General features: G+C 38.6%; 1 non-coding gene across 1 annotated transcript; it reads right to left on the reverse strand.

Moving 5' to 3' along the window:
- Positions 1–16,239: 16,239 nt before the first annotated feature.
- Positions 16,240–16,402, reverse strand: LOC130037995 (U1 spliceosomal RNA). The gene has a single exon (XR_008794563.1). It is a non-coding gene; the product is annotated as a U1 spliceosomal RNA (small nuclear RNA).
- Positions 16,403–19,123: the final 2,721 nt, after the last annotated feature.

Genomic DNA, 19,123 nt, shown 5'->3' on the forward strand with positions numbered 1-19,123 from the left:
TTACTTTGGCTCTGCCCTCAGGGGGACCCTATGGAGTGTTGGGAATTGAACCCAGGTTGACTACATGCAAAGCAAGAGCCTTACCCACTGTACTATCTCTTCACACCCATAAGTACTGCTCTTTCCTGATCTTCATCTCTCCCTTATGCCAACTTTCACACTGTAATCTATAAGACCTACTGGGGGATCTAAAATCTCCAAGTGAGGCTTGTTCTAACTAGACTTTTTAAGCACAACATGGAAATCTCCAAAGGATGCCTTCTAAAGGTCTGATTAACTTTTTTTTGAAGTAAAAACAGATTTTATTTAGAGGTTTTTAGGAAGGAAAAGGAGGGAGTGAAAGTGAGAGAGTGGAATGGTGGAATCAAGGGAGACCACAGGCTTCTCCAAAGGTGGAGAGAGCTCCTACACACATCCCAGCAATAGATATGAAAGCATGAAAGTACACAACTCAAGAGGGGAGACGTGGCAGACACATGTGCTCAGTCACCACATGTGCTCGGCCACATGGGCACAAGCAGCACAGGAGCTTGGGCAGCATCTATGCACCAGGTTCTAATTAACTTTAGACATGGCACTAAGCCCTCCTTCAACAATGGTAGTGGAAGGAAGAAAGGGTGCTTTGTCATTGATTTCATTTCATTTATGTTATTACCTAAGCTTAGAAAACTAAATAGAAAAGTTTGGTTCCAGGGCAAAGGTATCAGTAACACTGTAGCACTGCCCTCCCGTTGTTCATCAAGTTGCTTGAGTGGGCACCAGTAACGTCTCCATTGTGAGACTTGTTACTGTTTTTTGTATATCTGGTGTGCCACGGGGAGCTTGCCAGGCTGTGCCATATGGGCGCGATATTCTCGGTAGCTTGCCGGGCTCTCCGAGAGGGACGGAGGAATAGAACCCGGGTCAGCCACATGCAAGGTAAATGCCCTACCCACTGTGTTATCACTTCAGCCAAGGTATCAGTATAACCAACGATTTGTTAGAAGTTAAAATTCTCAGTTTCCAGTGTAAAATTACTCACTAAGAAATTCTGGTGGTGCTGTTCAGTGAGTGTGTTAAAGTCTGAGAAAAAATTCTGTAGAAATTCACCTAGCCCCAGCTTCCTTGAACTTATCTGCTGGCAAGAATAGAACTAAACACATTGATAGAGCTTTCAGGAAAATAACATCCAACACCACCATAAAATGAGAAGAGATGAACAGAAACTTCTTCAAAGAAATACAGACGCCAAAAGTCACATAAAAAATGCTCTATATCACTAATCACCAGGCAGATGCAAATTAAAAAAGAGAGAGAGATACCATCTCAAGCCATGGAGACTGACACATATCAAAGAACAATCATAACCAGTGCTGACATGGATGCAGGGAAAAAGAAACTCTTATTCATTGCTGGTGGGAATGCTAACTGGTCCAGCTTTTTGGGGGAACAATATGGATATTCCTTCAAAACTAGAAATTGATCTCCTATGTTACCCAGAAATACAGCTCCTGGAATTATACTCTACAGGTCTAAAAGCACGCAGCAGGAAATCCATCTACACTTTTGGTTCATTTGAAGTACTATTCACAATAGCTAGAATCTGGAAACAACCCAAGTGCCTGAGAACAGATGAGTGGACAAAACAAACAAAAAACCAAATAAATACAAAACAAAACAACTATGGTAACCTGCACAATGGAATGCTATGCAGTCACCAGGAAAAAATGAAGTCATGAAATTTGTTTATACATGAATGGATATGGAAAGTATCATGCTAGGTGAAATGAGTCAGAGGCAGAGGAACAGACATAGGTTGATTGCACTCATTTGCAGGATAAATATATATACAATATGTCTTGAAAATGAGCTGTTTATAAGTATATATATGAAGGACAGTATGAGACTAATTAATACTCAAAGGCAGTAGAAATGAGAACCAGGAAGACTGGTAGGGATCTTGCCACAAGAGGGCGTTGTGGAAGAGTGCAGTTAGGAGAGATTGGACCACTATGATAATTGGAAATAATCACTCTGAACAAGAACTGGGTGATAAAAGGAGTAAAGTGATATACACGATACCCTTTCAGTAAAAGTATTGCAAATCACAGAGTTTAAAATCAAAAATGATGAGAGAGAGAATGAAAATATCTACAGACTGAGAGAGGGCAAAACTGGGAATATTAGTGGTGAGAAATGTATACGGATGAAGAGATGGTGTTTGAACATTATATAACTGAAACATAATCATGAATGACTGTAGCTGCATATCCAATAAAAAAACTTTTCCAAAAGAATAGAGCCACGAACCAAGAAGACCTGGAATCCCTGAACAGACCAGACCTATCACCATCAAGGAAATTGAAACGGTAATAAAAAAGTCTACCCAAGCACAAAAGTCCTGGCCCAGATGGATTCACTAGTGAATTCTTCCAAATCTTTAAAGAGGACTTACTCCCAATCCTTTTTAAGCTTTTCCACAAAATTGAAATATCAAAAACACTTCCAAACAGTTTCTATGAAGCAAATATCACCCTGATACCAAAAGCAGACAGAGATATCACAAAGAAAGAGAATTACAGGCCAATATCCCTGATGAACACAAATGTAAAGATCCTCAACAAACTACTAGCAAAGGAATCCAAATACTCATCAAAAAGATCATACACCATGATCAAGTAGGATTCATCCCAGGTATGCAAGGATGGTTTAACATTCAGAAATCGATCAACATAATCCATCATATCAACAAAAGAAAAGATAAAAATCATATGATCATATCAATAGATGCAGAGAAAGCATTTGACAAGATCCAACACCTATTTATGATGAAAACTCTCAGCAAAATAGGCATTGAAGGAACTTTCCTCAATATAGCCAAAGCCATCTACCACAAGCCCATGGCAAGAATCATTCTCAATGAGGAAAAACTAAATGCCTTCCCTCTAAGATAGGGCACAAGACAAGGATGCCCACTTTAGCCACTCCTATTTAATATAGTACTGGAAGTCCTGGCCATTGCAGTTAGGCAAGAGGAAAGTAATAAGGGAATACAGATATGAAAGGAAGAAGTCAAACTATCACTATTTGCAGACAATATGATACTATACTTAGTAAACTCTAAAGATTCTACAGAAAAGCTCCTAGAAACAATAGGTTGGTTTAGTAAAGAGGCCGGCTACAAAATAAACACCCAAAAGTCCATAACTTTCTTATATACAAATAACAAAAGCAAAGAAATAGACATTAAAAAACAATCCCATTCACAATAGTACCTCAGAAAATCAAGTACCTCGGAATCAGCTTAACCAAAGAGGTGAAGGACCTATAGAAGGAAAATTACAAAACACTACTTCAAGAAATAAAAGAGGACACTAGGAAATGGAAACACATTCCCTGCTCATGGATGGGGAGGATTAACATTATCAAAATGGCAATACTGCTCAAAGCACTATACAAATTCAGTGTGGTCCCTATCAAGATACCCATGAAATTTTTCAAAGAAATATACAAAACACTCCTGAAATTCATATGGAACAATAAACCTCCACGTATAGTTAAAAACAATCCTTGGGAAAAAGAAGATGTGTGGCATCACCCTCCGCAACTTCGAACTATACTACAGAGCAGTAGTAATTAAGACAGCATGGTACTGGGCTAGAAACAGACCTGTAGACCAATGGAACAGAGTCTAATATTCTGTCACAGACCCCCAAATATTTGACCACTTAATCTTTGACAAAGGAGCAAGAAATGTGAAGTGGAACAAGGAAAGCGTCTTCAACAAGTGGTGCTGGGAAAACTGGAAAACTACCTGCAAAAAAGTGAACTCTGACCTCTGTCTAATGCCAGGCACAAAAGTCAGCTCAAAGTGGATTAAAGACCTCAATATAAGACATGAATTCATAAGGGACATAGAGTAAAATGTAGGCAGAACTTTCCACGACATCGAAGCTAAAAACATCTTTAAGGATGAAAAAGCACTGACCATGCAAGTGGAAGCAAACAAATGGGACTACATCAAACTAAGAAGCTTCTTCACTTCAAAAGAAACAGTGACCAACATACAGAAAGAGCCCACAGAATGGAAAAGAATATTTACCCAATACCCATCTGATAAGAGATTAATATCCAGGATATACAAGACACTAGTAGAATTGTACAAGAAAAAACCTCCAACCCCATCAAAAAATGGGGAGAAGAAATAAACAGAAGTTTACTCAAAAAAGAAATACAAATGGCCAAAAGGCACATGAAAAAATGCTCCACATCGCTAGCCATCAGGGAGATGCAAATCAAAACAACAATGAGATATCATCTCACACCACAGAGATTGGCACACATTCAAAAGAACAAAAGCAACCAGTACTGCCGTCGATGTGGGGGGAAAGGGACACTCTTTCAGTGTTGGTGGCAATGCCCACTAGTCCAGCCTTTCTGGAAAACAATATGGACAGTTCTTCAAAAACTAGAAATTGAGCTCCCATATGACCCCGCAATACCACTTCTGGGAATATATCCTAAGGATGCAAAAGAGTACTGTAGAAATTACATCTGTACCTATATATTCATTGCAGCACTGTTCACAATAGCCAAAATCTGGAACAACCCAAGTGCCCTAGCACAGATGACTGGTTAAAGAAACTTTGGTACATCTACACAATGGAATTCTATGCAGCTGTCAGGAGAGATGAAGTCATGAACTTTGCTTATAAATGGATATACATGGAGAGTATCATACTAAGTGAAGTGAGTCAGAAAGAGAGGGACAGATATAGAAGGACTGCACTCATTTGTGGAGTATAAAACGACATAACATGAGGCTGACACCTAAGGATAGTAGATATACAGGACAGATAGATTGCTCCATAGCTGGAAGCCTGCCCCATGAGCAAAGGGGAGAAGGCAGCTGGAATAGAGAAGGGACCGCTAAGAAAAAGATGGCTGGAGGAATCTGTTGGGATGGGAGATGTGTGCAGAAAGTAAGTAAGGGACCAAACATGGCAACCTCTCAGGGTTTGTATTGCAAACCTAATGCCCGAAAGTAGAGAGAGATTATGGGGAATCATGTCTGCCATGGAGGCAGGGGGAGGGTGGGGAAAGGGTGGGGTATAGCGGGGATATTGGTGGTGGGGAATGTGCACTGGTGGAGGGATGGGTCTTTGATCATTGTGTGCTTGTAACCCAAACATGAAAGCTTGTAACTATCTCATGGTGATTCAATAAAGTTTTTTAAAAAGTAAAAAAAAAGAATAGATCCACATAGAATTACCTCTATAAAAATTTTTCCCCAAATTTTATTTTATTAAAACATTGTGAATTACAAAGTTATTCATAATTGGGTTTTTGGCATGTAGAGGCTTATTATCAATCTCGCCGCCAGTGTCAACTTCTCTCCACCATACCAGTGTACCCAGATAGTCTCTCCTACCCCCATCCCTGGTCCCCTCTAAACTCCAGCCTGCTGTCTTGACAGGCACCTTTTAAATAGGGCTATTAAAGTTTGGGTCTCACAATTTCAATATTGTTGACTTTGTGGTTTTGATACTTAACTCTCTCATTCCTTAACATCACCAGTGTACCTGAATCACCTTGATCCCTGTCCCTGTATCTCTTTTATCATTCTTCTTCACTCTGTTTCTTTCCTTTTCTTCTCTATATTCTTGGGCCACGGGTGATCTAGGCATTCCCCACTTTATTTTTTTTGCAAAAAAGAGTAGAAGGAGTTTCTTTATTTTTTAAAAAAAATTTTATTAGTGAAACACCATGAGGTACAGTTTAGACTTACAAATTTTTGTGCTTGGGTTTCAGTTATACAATGATTGAGTACCCATCCCTCCACCAGTGCCCATTCCCTACCTCCAATGCTCCCAGCATCCCTATTAGTACCCCCAACCCCTCCCATCCCACTCCACCCCTGTGGCAGTGCATTCCCTTTTGCTCTCTCTCTCTCCTTCTGGGTGCTGTGGTTTGCAAAAGAGGCATTGAGTGGCTATCATGTTCGGTCTATAGTCTATTTTCAGCATGCAGGCATCCCCACTTTAAACCATAGCATTTCCTCATCCAGTTAATCTCTAAATACCAAATAGAAGTAATAAATTTCTGTTTGTCCTTCTGCTCTGGCCTATTTAATTTAACATGATATTATCCAGTTTCATCTATGTTGTGTTAGATAGCTTAATTTAATCATTACTTACAGCTGCATGGTATTCCGTTATGTATATACACAACTTCATGATCCACTGATCTGTTGTATATGTATGTTGATTCCAAATCTTACTTACTATCCTGAGTGATACAGTGAATAATGCTATGCATACAAGATTTTTTGAATGAATGTTTTTCTGTCTTTGAGGTACATACCCTAAAGTGGAATTGCTAGGTCTTATGGTAGCACAAAAGTTTACTGAGACCCTCCATAGTCTCCCAGTATACCTTTTTGTATACCTTTTTGTAATCCCTCTAGTATAGGAAAACTTCTAGAATACCTTTTTGTAATCCCTTCTCCAAACCCATAATTCTGTTTGATAAGATGAAAATTGCTCTGGATTTCTCTCTCCTCCATGCTTTTAGAGTTTTTTTTAACGCATATGCAACTCTTCATTTGAATACATACATTTTCTGAACTAAGAATTGTCACAATAGAGACGTTATTGGTCCCACTCGAGCAAATCGATGAACAACAGAAGGACAGTGACAGTGACAGTGACATTTCCTGAACAGGCAGTTTCCACTCTACATCTGTTTTCCAGTAATTCATAAACACTCATACCAGATAAATAAAAAGGCCCGATAAAGGGGTCTTCTTTGACTGATAACATTGGCTCAATAAGTCATGTGTTAAAGTGAATCACTGAAGAAAAAGACAGCATGAACGACCAAAGCAGGAAATTTCCAGATACACCTCTTCCTCTAGGCTCAAGTGTCAGGAGAAGTATGAGCCAATGAAGTAGTTATTAAGAAAAGAAAGAAGTTTGATAAGCTGGAGAAGATTAAAAAGAAGATTAGTGATCGGTACAAATGCTGAACCATTGCCCTCTTGCTGAGTTAGAAATTCTTGGTTATTTCTTAATTAAACAATCCTTTTGCTGCTGCCACTCAGAAACCTTCAGATATCAGAGCTTCTCATATCCTGGGTTACATAACTTCACCCTTAAAAAGCCTGATATGGTTAGAAGCTTACCAACCAGATATGGTTATTGAGATGTATTTCAAATGGGTTTACACACTTTCTGTGGAATAACTCCTTGGTTATAAATGAGATAGTTCTGGGTAATGCAGAATTCTCTTTAAGCAGAGTATAATTAGAAAATTACAACTCTAACAAACTAAAAAAATATATTTTAAGTAAATACTAATGTAAATTCTGGGCGAATTTGGCTCACTTTGCATTCTGTGTTGATAAAAACTATAGCTGATATTTGGAACACAACAGAGATTCTGAAAATCAATGAATTCCTACTTTTGTTCTGTACTGGGATCCATTCGAAAAAATGCTTTTCATGCAGTAGGGTTATTGATGAAGAGGTCAAGTATATATATACTTCTAGCAAACAATTAATTTAAAAATAAAATAAATTCCTTACTTGGCTCTTTCTATGGTATTTTCAAAGTAATTCAATATTATTATTATATTGAAACCCATTAATATGAGATGTACTGATAATGAAATATAGCAAGACATTCTAATTGATAATGGAATAAGAAGATAAGAAACTAGAGGATATTTCTAAGATATGCAAGATATGTCACATAATTTAGTTATTAAATACGACTCAAAGAACATTTGTTTCTGTTTAATAATAGTGTTTAATAAACAAATACTTAAATACTCTATTCATTTTATCTACATACAAACAGAAAGAAACTTGCAAAAACACAAAGGCAGATTTTCCATTAAATTTTTAATAATAAAATTAGACATTTATTTTGGATAAATAAGAAAAAGCACATAATAAAATTCTATTACCACATATAATCCCAATGACAAGGGACAATATTTTTAGTATTTTTATGAAAAACATTTTCATTTATGAATGTGTTCTTTGAATATATCATTATAATGAACTACACTTCTTAGTGTCTTATTTAGTTAATACCTTGAGAATTTATTGATATTGTTACTTAAAAATTATGTACACATATATATAATGGAGATGGAGAGATAATATAAGTTGGATTCTCAGCACCCCATACGGTCCCCTGAACCTGCCAAGAGTGATCCCTGAGCTCAGAGCCAGGATTAAATTCTGTTCACTGCCGGGTGCGGCTCCCAAACAAAAACAAGTAACAAACTTGCATATATAACAAAATATACATACACAAACACAAACACACACAATACGCATATATATGTATAATCTTAGTTTTCTGTATTTTTGTTTAATTTGGTACTTGGAGCTGCACTCAACAATGCTCAGGGCTTCCTTCTGGCTCTGTGCTCAAGGGACCATAATAGAACGAGGGTGGCAGCACGTGAGGCAAACACCTTAGCCCCTGTGTTTTCTCTCCATCCATAGCTCTTAATTTTCTTCCATAATATAATTTAAATGACTTTAAAATTCTCACAACAAAGAATTTTATTTTTTTTATCTTCATTTGCTCGAGCGGGCCCAGTAACATCTCCATTGGAGACCTTGTTGTTACTGTGTTTGGCATATCGAATATGTCACTGGGAGCCGTGGCGGCGAGATACTCTCAGTAGCTTGCCGGGCTCTCCGAGAGGGGCGGAGGAATAGAACTCCGGCCGGCCATGTTGGCTGCGTGCAAGGCAAACACCCTACTGCTGGGCTATCGCTCATTAAAGAAAGCTCAGCATTACTCAAAAGAAAAATACAAGCCGTCAATTGAATTTAGAATTTTTAGTAGCTATATTACTAAAATGCAATTTTATTTGGATCTTTTAAAATATCACTGGACAGTGCTACCAATAGCTACAGTGCTATTTTAAAAGATTCAAATAAAATTGCATTTTAGTAATATATTTTACAAAATATACAATATATAAGGTGCAATTAAATATACACTATATAAGGTGCAATGATTTTGCACACAGCCAACCCCGGGGACCCAGGTTCGATTCCTCTGCCCTTCTCGGAGAGCCTGGCAAGCTGCCGGTGACATATTCGATATACCACACAGTTACAACAAGTCTCACAATGGAGACGTTACTGGGCCCGCTCGAGCAAATCAATGAACAATGGGAGGACAGTGACAGTGAAGGTGCAATTAAGGCAAAAGATCATTAAGATATTTCACAATATTTTCTTCATTTTAAATATTTGAATTTTGGTGTGTATTTTACACCAAGAAATTCCTAATTTTCAACTCTTTAACAGCCACAGATGGATAGATAGATCCTGCTTTATTGGATAGGGTAGCTCTATTTTCTCATGTATTTAACTTGATGTGTATAGATTTAGCTAATTTAGCTAATTTAGCTAATATATGAAGGTATGTGATTTCATTCATGTGAATCCTCTTTCATAATTTATTCCTTTCTCTTATCACACTTTGTCATAAGATTGTAAGAGAAGTTTCACACAGAAGTTCACAATGAAATAGAAGTCTCAGTCCCTTAATGAGCCTCTTTCTGTCCCCAAACTTACTCTAAGTCTCCCATCTTCTCTCCCGTCCTTTGGCATCCCAGGTTCTAGAATCTTGTTTCTGAACTGCCTGTCTCAGTCATTTTGTTCCTTTACTCTAAAAAGATGCCTTGGTGCATCATTCCCCTGTATTATGATTCTCCTAACACCCCCACCTCCACCCCACCCCACCCCCCGTCCCTGGAGGTGATTGTGCAGTTTACAATCTCTGGCATTTAGAGTCCTCAGACAGAAACCTGGGAATCAGAGAAATACAGGGGCATTATAATAATTTAAAGAGATTCAATTGCCAATCTTCAACTTCCATGTGTATTCTCACATGAAATAAACTTGCCTGAGAATATTTCTCTAGGTCTCCTTTCTGGTGACTATTTAATAAATGTCCTTCCATACACTTTTATTCATTGCTCTGTTATTCTGCTGCTGTGTCAGAGTTGAAAACACTCTGATGCACAGGACAAAGAACCATTTCTAAATGTCAGTGCAGGTTCAAGAAAGTGGCTAACCATAAAGAAAGAATACAACCTTATAGCCAATGTAGTGCTTGAGAATTCTCCACCTTCCCAACTTTTCTAAGTGAGTTATAAGCTTTTTTTTTTTGCTTTTGGGTTACACCCAGCGATGCTCAGGGGTTACTCCTGTCTCTGCACTCAGGAATTACTCCTAGCGATGCTTGGGGGTCCATATGGGATGCTGGGGATTGAACCCGGGTGGGCCGCATGCAAGGCAAACGCCCTACCCGCTATACTATCACTCTAGCCCCAATGAGTTATAAGCTTCTAGATCATTTGAAATAATTTTGATAATAGAGCACCATGGCATTTTGTTATATAATTTGTAAGTAATGTCAAATAATGAAAGAATAAATTTAGCATTGCTAGCAATACAACTGGTTCATTTCTATTGATTTGTGCAAACAATTCAGCATTTATATCAAGAAGAGTATTAAAACAAATTAAAAAGCCATTTCTTGAATAAATGAAATAAATTTTATTCTTTATATATTCATTGAGCTTGTTTGGGGGTTCTAGCAGGGGAGCGCAGCTACTCGTATACCCTCGACCGAAGACTGGTCCGTCTCTATCGGGGAAGGCCGTCCTCTTCGACCGAGCACGCAGCTTCGGGAGGGCCGCACATGGAGTGGTGAGGGAGGAAGCGGACACCCGCCTAGCCAGTCAGATCAGCCGAATCAACCCTGGCGATCAATGGGGTGACAGATGTCGCAGCCAGATGTATTCATGCCACTTTCAGTTGTCTTGTATTTAAAAATACAGAGATAATTCAATGTCAAGTTAAAATAGTTAAATTTTAAAATATTTAAATTATACCTAAAATGCACCGTTTTGTTGCAGATGATTTTGAAAATGATGATTTCAAACCTTTCAAACAATATGTAAAAATACATAAACATTTCTAATTGTTGGATGAAAGTTGCAGCTCACCAGTGTAGAGCAATTGCCTTGTATATGTGAAGCAACTTGTTCGATCTCTGGCACTAAAATAAATAAAGCAAAACCAAACCAAGCAAACACAAATACATTTCTAATTGAAAAGTAAAAGTTGTTTGGGCTGGAGCGATAGCACAGCGGGTAGGGCGTTTGCACATGGCCTTGCACCGCGGCCGACCTGGGTTCGATTCCCAGCATCCCATATGGTCCCCTGAGCACCACTAGGGGTAATTCCTGAGTTCAGAGCCAGGAGTGACCCCTGTGCATTGCCGGGTATGACCCAAAAAGCAAAAAAAAAAAAAAAGTAAAAGTTGTTTATATAATCTTTAATAATGCTAATAATGACTATCATATGACTTTTATATTTATTTACTTAATAGTTTTTATAAGTTTTGTTCCACTCCTGGCTATTCTTGGGGGCTACTCTGCCTCTGTTCAGGGGACTATATGTGCACTTGAAGCAAGGTCAACTGCATGCAAGGCAAATACCTTGATCACTTTATTATTTCTCCAGCCTCTGAGGTTAGATGTTCTATATTTAAAAGAGAATTATCAGAACTTAATCATATTAGGAATTGAATTTTTGTTTTTATATTTAAATAGAAAATGGAATCTCCTTAGCTATCAGCAAACATACTTAATGTGCCATAGTTAATTTTTATTGGGGGCAGGGGGTTAGGTTTGGAGCCACACCCAGCAGTGTTCAGGAGTTACTCCTGACTCTGTATACAGGAATTACTCTAGGTAGTGCTCAGTGGACCAAATGAAATGTTGGGGATTGAATCCAGTTCATCTGCATGCAATTCAAGTACCCTACCCATTGTTCTATCATGCTGATCTCGCTCCCATGGTTTTTTAATTAGAATATAAAAAATTTTGAAGACAGTCTAAAATTAGCCAATTCACCAGCACCTGGCTATGGAGGATACCCCATTTACAAAATTAAGTTTTGGCACCTGAATGTATGCTTCTATAACATGGAATAATTATAATGTTTACTTGACAGTTAATTTAAAATGTGGGAGCCCACTTAGAGCATTTTATAAATGATGAAATATTAATGTTTGCTGTTATTAAGAAGTCCATTTAAGCACAAATATTTTTGAAAAGACTTTTTTTGGACATTTGTACTGTTACAGTATAAAAACCCTTTGGGTTTTGTAAATACAATAATAAAATTAAATATAAAGGTTCTATGCTTTTATCAAATTTACCTATTACCAAAATCAGCAGAACACATGTGATAGTTTGTTGTCAATGGCAGTAAGCATTAGGAAGGAAATCAAACTATTTAAGCAGTTGTCACATTTTCATATTTTCATGTCATAACTTTCTAAAGTAACAAATATTGCCTTCATTACATGGAACAACTTTTTTCTTTGATGTTCTAGGACAACCAACAATTTCATAACAGCTTACTACTTCCAACTCTTACAATATCATCAACCATCATTTTTCTCTTTGTTGACTGTATTCTAGTCATTGTGATCTTTGTTGAGTCTTGACTCTCCTTAAGGTATGCTTATGCTTTTTGTGTTGATATAGATGTTTTTTCCCCTTGAAATGCGCTTTTCTGATATGTGTCACTATGCCCCCCCAAGCTCTTATATAACTTTTCCACATATTTAATCTCAATAAAACCTATTCCGACTTCCTTTCTAAAATTGCAAATCGCTTTCCTTCTCGAGTCTCACATTACCAATGTGCTTTATTTTATTCACTTTCTTTCTTTCTTTTCCTCCAAAGATCTTAGTACATTCTAATAAATGATGTAATTTATTTATTTGTTATTTCCTCTCTGTTCCTTATAAAATATATGTTCACAAAGGGATCTCTATCTGAATTCTGATTCACTGGTATGGTTCAATCACTCACCACAGACAAGTTTAATTGTAATTTTCTAATAATTTTGATGTTGTTGTTGTTGTTGAGGCTACTATGATTAGTCTGAACAACCACCATCTGTGGAAGACTCTATTTAATTTCTTGTCCTTTACTGCTATGTAACAGGTCACTCCAAAACTGAAAGTATTGATACACAAAATGTATCATTTCTCACTTATACAGTGGATCAGAAACTCAGCCATACCTGTCAGTATGGTTTTCTTGCTACACAAGGATCACTAAATTACCTGACTTCATCTGATGGGTGGAAGATCCATCAAGATTCTATTTGGCTATCTTGCTTTCCTCATTAAAAAGTTCTCACTGTGGCTATTCAGCCACAACTTGATAGTTTCTTCATTGTTTTCTCTCAACTGAGTTCTTTTTGTTATTTTAAACTGTATTTAAACATCATGGCTTACAAACAAATTTTTTTTGTTTAAACAGAAAATGAAATCTCCTTAGCTATCAGCAAAAATACAGTAATGTGCCATAGTTATTCTTTATTAGAGGAGGGGGTTTAGTTTAGAGTCACACCCAGCAATGCTCAAGAATTACTCCTGACTCTGTATTCAGGAATTATTCCAGGCGTGCTCAGGGGACCAAATTGGATATTGGGGATTTAATCCAGCTCATCTGTATGCAAGGTAAACACCCTACCCATTTTTCTATCTTTCCGAACCCTGTTCCAAACTGTCTTATGAACCAAACTGTTCATAATACAGTTGTTTTGGACTTTTGATGTTCCAACACCAATCATACCATCTGACTGACCTTCCTTTCACCATTTTCCCATTATCCAAGCCACTACCCTACCCGGCACCCTTAACAGACTGCTCCACAATTTGTTTTACATTGCTTGTTACAAGTAGTACAGCAGGTAGGGCGTTTGCCTTGCACACAGCCAACCTGGGTTCGATTCCCAGCATCCCATGTGAAACCCAAGCACTGCCTGGAATAATACCTGAGTGCATGAACCAGGAATAACCCCTGTTCATGGCCGGGTATGATCCAAAAAGAAAAAAAAAAACTTCAGTAGAAGAAAATTTGTGAAAATTGTTATATCACACCATGGGATTTTTTTTTCATTTTTTATAATTTTATTTATTGAATCACCGTGAGAGCAGTTACAAAGCTTTCGGGTTTAAGTCTTGGTCATACAATGAAACACCCATACCTTAGCCAGTGCCCATTCTCCACCACCAAAAACCCCAGTATACCCCCATACCCCCACCCTCCCCCTACCTGTGGGGCAGATGATTTTCACATTACTTTGCCTCTACTTTGATCACATTCATTATTTTGACACCAGAACCACCTTTATTATTTGGAATTTTACCCCAACACTCAGATCTGCTGAAAAGGCACAATAGACAATTTGTTTTCAATTGCTGGTTAAAAATAACGTATCATGTTGCGTGACTGCAGTAGTGGCCGCGTATTTTGAAATTCCAAAATTGTAACACTTAAATCTGGTGGGATTTCTGTCAAAACCTGCTGGGTTCTGAGATTTGTTCCTGAGTTTTTGAGATCATGGCCGTTAAGCAGCTTGATCAGGAGCCAGAAAGGCCGTTCATGGGTGGTGACTTGGGGTCTCGTTGGGATGGGGAGGAAAGGGTCCGCCCCACCCCCATCCTGTGAGGCCCTATGTGTCTCGTGACTGAGGGCCCAAACCTGACTTCCAGTGGCCTCTGGAGGATGGTGGCCACCAAGCCACCTAGGGGGGAGCAGGCAGAGGGATAACACCCTTTCCCCCCTGGGGTAGCCCGGTGACAGTAACCTTCTGTGGGTCTGGATGCATTTCTGTCAAAAGTCACTGGGTTCCAGATTTGTTTCTGAGTCTCTTGGATCATGACCATTAAGCAGCTTGATCATTCGTGGGCGGCAACTCAGGGTCTCATAGGGGTGGGGAGGAAAGGGCCGGCTCCATCCCCCATCCCATGAGGCCCTGCATGTCTCGTCACTGTGGGCCCAAACCTGATTGTTCAGTGGCCTCTGGAGGATGGTGGCCACTGGGCTGCCAGGGGGGGACAGGTCAAGGCATGAAACCTATTCCCACCTGGGGTGGCCCAACACTGGTAATCTACTGCAGGGACCAGACACATTTCTGCCAATAACCGCTGGGTTTCGAGATTTGTTTCTGAGACTCTGGAATCATGGCCATTAAACGACTTGATCAGGAGCCAGAGAGGTCATTTATGGGTGGCGACTTGGGGTCTCTTTGGGATGGGGAGGAAAGGGCCAGCTTCACCCCCATCCCATGAGGCTCTGCATGTCTCGTCACTGCAGGCCCAAACCTGACTGTCCAATGGCCTCTGAAGGATGGCAGCCACCAAGCTGGCAAGGGGGAGCAGGCGGAGGGACAGCACCCTTTCCCCCTGGGGTGGCCCGGCAACAGTAACCTACTGTGGGGTCCAGACACATTTCTGTCAAAAGCCACTGGGTTTTGAGATTTGTTTCTGAGTCTCTGGGATCATGGCCTTTAAGCAGCTTGATCAGGAGCCATAGAGGCCGTTCGTGGGTGGCAACTCAGGGTCTCATAGGGGTGGGGAAGAAAGGACTGGCTCCACCCCCATCCCATGAGGCCTTGTGTGTCTCGTCACTGCGGGCCCAAACTTGACTGTCCAGTGGCCTCTGGAGGATGGCGGTTACCAGGCTGCCAGCGGGAACAGGCCAAGGCATGAAACCTATTCCCACCTGGATTGGCAAAGAGTTGGTAACCTACTGCAGGGATCAGACGCATTTCTGCCAAAAGCCTTTGGGTTCTGAGATTTTTTTTCTGAGTTTCTGGGATTATGGTTGTTAAGCAGTTTGATCAGGAACCAGAGAGGCCATGCCTCCAATTATATAGCTGAGTCCGAGGTGGGTTGTGGGTATGTCTCCCACATACCAAACTTTTGGCCATTTACTTTCTTGGTAAGCTTTGCCCCAAGTTTTTGGGGTCTGGCCAAAGGCACAGCAGCAATTTCAGAATTTACTAAGCTGTTTTCTAGTTAGGACTTCTGTATTATTGTTTTTGTTAATTTTAGTTGGTTTCTGGCTTCCAGACTTCTTTCTTTCTTTCTTTCTTTCTTTCTTTCTTTCTTTCTTTCTTTCTTTCTTTCTTTCTTTCATCTTGCTCTCTAATTTTCTTTCTGGTGGGGGGCACACCTAATAGTGCTTAGGTCCTACTCCTGGTTCTGTGCTCCAAGATCACTCCTTGTGCTCTCAAGGGACCATATGGGCTGCTAGGGATGAACTCTGTTGGCTGCATACAGGGCAAGCATCTTTTCTGCTATTTTATCACTCCAGCCCCACTTTCAATCTTCTTTTTTTTCTTTTCCCAGGGGAGAGCATGAACACTGTCCCCCACTACCACAAATTATGTAGTGGAGTTTTCCACATTTGGGGCAATTGAAAGATCAGCATACTCTGAGTGCAGTGGATAAGCCTTACCCTGGGAGTATCACCTTCGTGATCATGGTATCTCCCTTGCCATGTGAGTATTCTTTCCATCTTTCTTGTTACTAGAACTGGCATAGAATCATCTCCTCTATTAGACATTCACAAGCTTGTCCTATACTCAGGAGGATAGGAAATAGAATCTACTGATTAACTGATGGAACTGTAATACCTTACCAAGAAAAAAAACTAAATGATTGTAGCCTATTGGGTGGACTATTGCTGTTGTGTTTCATTTTCAGATGATGAAATTGGATCTCAGAAAGATTAAACTGTCAACAATTTAATAAGTGTCATTGATCTAAGTCAAATTCATGTTTCACTAATTCAAGAGTCTATCTTCTGATGCACTCTGCTCTCCCCAATCTGAAACAGCATTTTCCACTTTTACAAAGAGGCAGTTGGATCCTGTGAAGCAACTTTCTATCAGAACTGAAAAATGGGTCTTGCAGTCAAAAGACAAGAAGTGTTCTAGGATCCTGTCCTGTCCTCAATCATGGGTTCAACCTCAATTTTTTTTACCCATTGAGCTTCTGCAAAATTTGATGTGAAGAAGGGATTCTCCAGATTTAGGCTAAAAATACTGCAAAAATGTACACAAAGTATAAAAAACAAGCAGCTAAATCAAATAATGAGTTTTATATCTCCCAGTTAAAATCTCTAATGTATTCAAAACATTTGTTTTTATGATGATTATCACTCTTATGTTGTTGGTAAGGGTTTGAAAGAAATATTTGTTCATGATATCAAGCCTGTTTTATGAATATCTGAGAATGATTTTTATACAATGTTTTAAAAAATAATAGTTTTAGTGAAGGTTTCCTTTTAGCACTCTTGAAATGTTATAATGTGTGATGTATCTAATTTCAAGCTGATAGGGAAACTGTACATTTCCACAGTGTTCTTTGCAGGGATGTAATTTGGAGAGCAATTTTCCATACAGTTGATGGGCATGTTGCATTACAATTTTGTGCAAACTTGGCACAATATTATTGTAAATTCTAATAATGCTGTTTTCCTCTAATGTTGCAAATACTGAGGGCTGGGGGAGGAGGAGTGTGTGTGTGTAAGAAATCTTGTCTCAGCTTTATTCAGAAGAATACTCCCTTTTTATTTTATAAATTACATTTCTGCACAAGGTTTTACTTGACAAAATGTTATCTGCTGCAAAAGAAAATACAAGTTCAAAGATATATCAGTTAACAGCCTCTGAGCCATCGAGTTCAACTACATAATCTATGGTTTTCATTAATTCATTTTTCAAATTCTATACTAAATGTATTCCTAGAGTTGTTAATGGACTTAATAATCTTCTGAAAGCTTCTGGTAAAGCTATTATTAATAAGAATCAGAATAGACGATATTAGAAAGAATAGTAAGCTTCCTTCTATATGCTGCAGAAAAGCTGATATAAATAATTTGTACTGGTATAATTATTTCTCAATATTTCTTGAAGATTATTAAAGTTCTTTTTTATTTTTTGGCTCTATTTTACTTTAATTTACTGCAGGGAGGCCACAAATCAGGTTGTAGGGCTTCTGCTAGCCACAATGGTCGGTCAATGAAGTTCGCCCATTTTTAGTTGTGGCACTTGTGAACACACTTGACAAGAGTCTTGGTCTCTTATGGAGGCACAGAAATTATGGTGGTGGTGACTATCAGGTTTTGCTGTGATGGTCACACATGAGATCACTAAGGCTCATGCTTCCTGGCCATCTTTTTATTTATGGAGTTCACAGGAGTTTGCATCTCTTGTATGGTATGGGAGGGCCATTGGGCTACATCCAGCCATGCTCAGAGTTTACTACTCCTGTCTCTGTTTTCAGGAGTTACTATTGGCAGTGCTCAGGGGACCACATGTGGTGCTGGGGATCAAACCTGGAATCAATTGCATGCAATGCAAGTGCCCTATCCACTGTATTATCACTCTGGTCCCTTAACTATTTTTATTTGCAGCCAAAACTTATTTTCTGTTTTTGCATTCTAATATTTTTACAGCAATTTTTTAGTAAAAAACAAATGTTTACTAAATGGGGAATAGGAATATTTTCCCTATTTATAAATCATATCAATACTATTCATTGATAAACCTATTTTATTTATCTTATGGGTATGTGTTAATATTTAAAAATTTCAATCAATATACATGACTTAAATGATTTATATTTTTGTTTTATTTATATAAAATGATTTTAGCACTATATTATAAATTTAAGAATCACGGAACCATATCCATGAGAAGCCAATATTAATAGTATTGTAAGCTGAAAATAAAATTTAAAAAGGGAGTGGTGGGGCTGGAGAAACAGTACAGTGGGAAAGGCACTTGTCTTGCACACAACCAACCTAGCTTCTATTCCATATGGTCCCTTGTACACTATCAGAAGTGATTCTTGAGTGCAGAGCCAGGAGTAACCTCTGAACACACCAGGTGTGCCCCCCCAAAAAATACCCAAGAAGCATATATTACAATAATAGGTTACTACTTAACAATAAGAAAAATGCATTAAGAATAAGTTATGCAACATAATTTAATGCAACATAAGTTAATGTAACTTAATGCAGCATAACTTAATGCAACATAAGTTAAAACATTAAGAATAAGTTCACTGTCACTGTCACTGTACTCCCGTTATTCATCGATTTTGCTTGAGCGGGCCCAGTAACGTCTCCATTTTGAGACTTGTTGTCACTGTGTTAGGCATATTGAATATGTCATGGGTAGCTTGCCAAGTTAACGAAACATAAATAAAGCTTTAAAAAATC

This window comes from Sorex fumeus, unplaced genomic scaffold (assembly GCF_029834395.1).
Source record: "Sorex fumeus unplaced genomic scaffold, SorFum_2.1 ptg000072l, whole genome shotgun sequence".
Lineage (NCBI taxonomy): Eukaryota > Metazoa > Chordata > Mammalia > Eulipotyphla > Soricidae > Sorex > Sorex fumeus.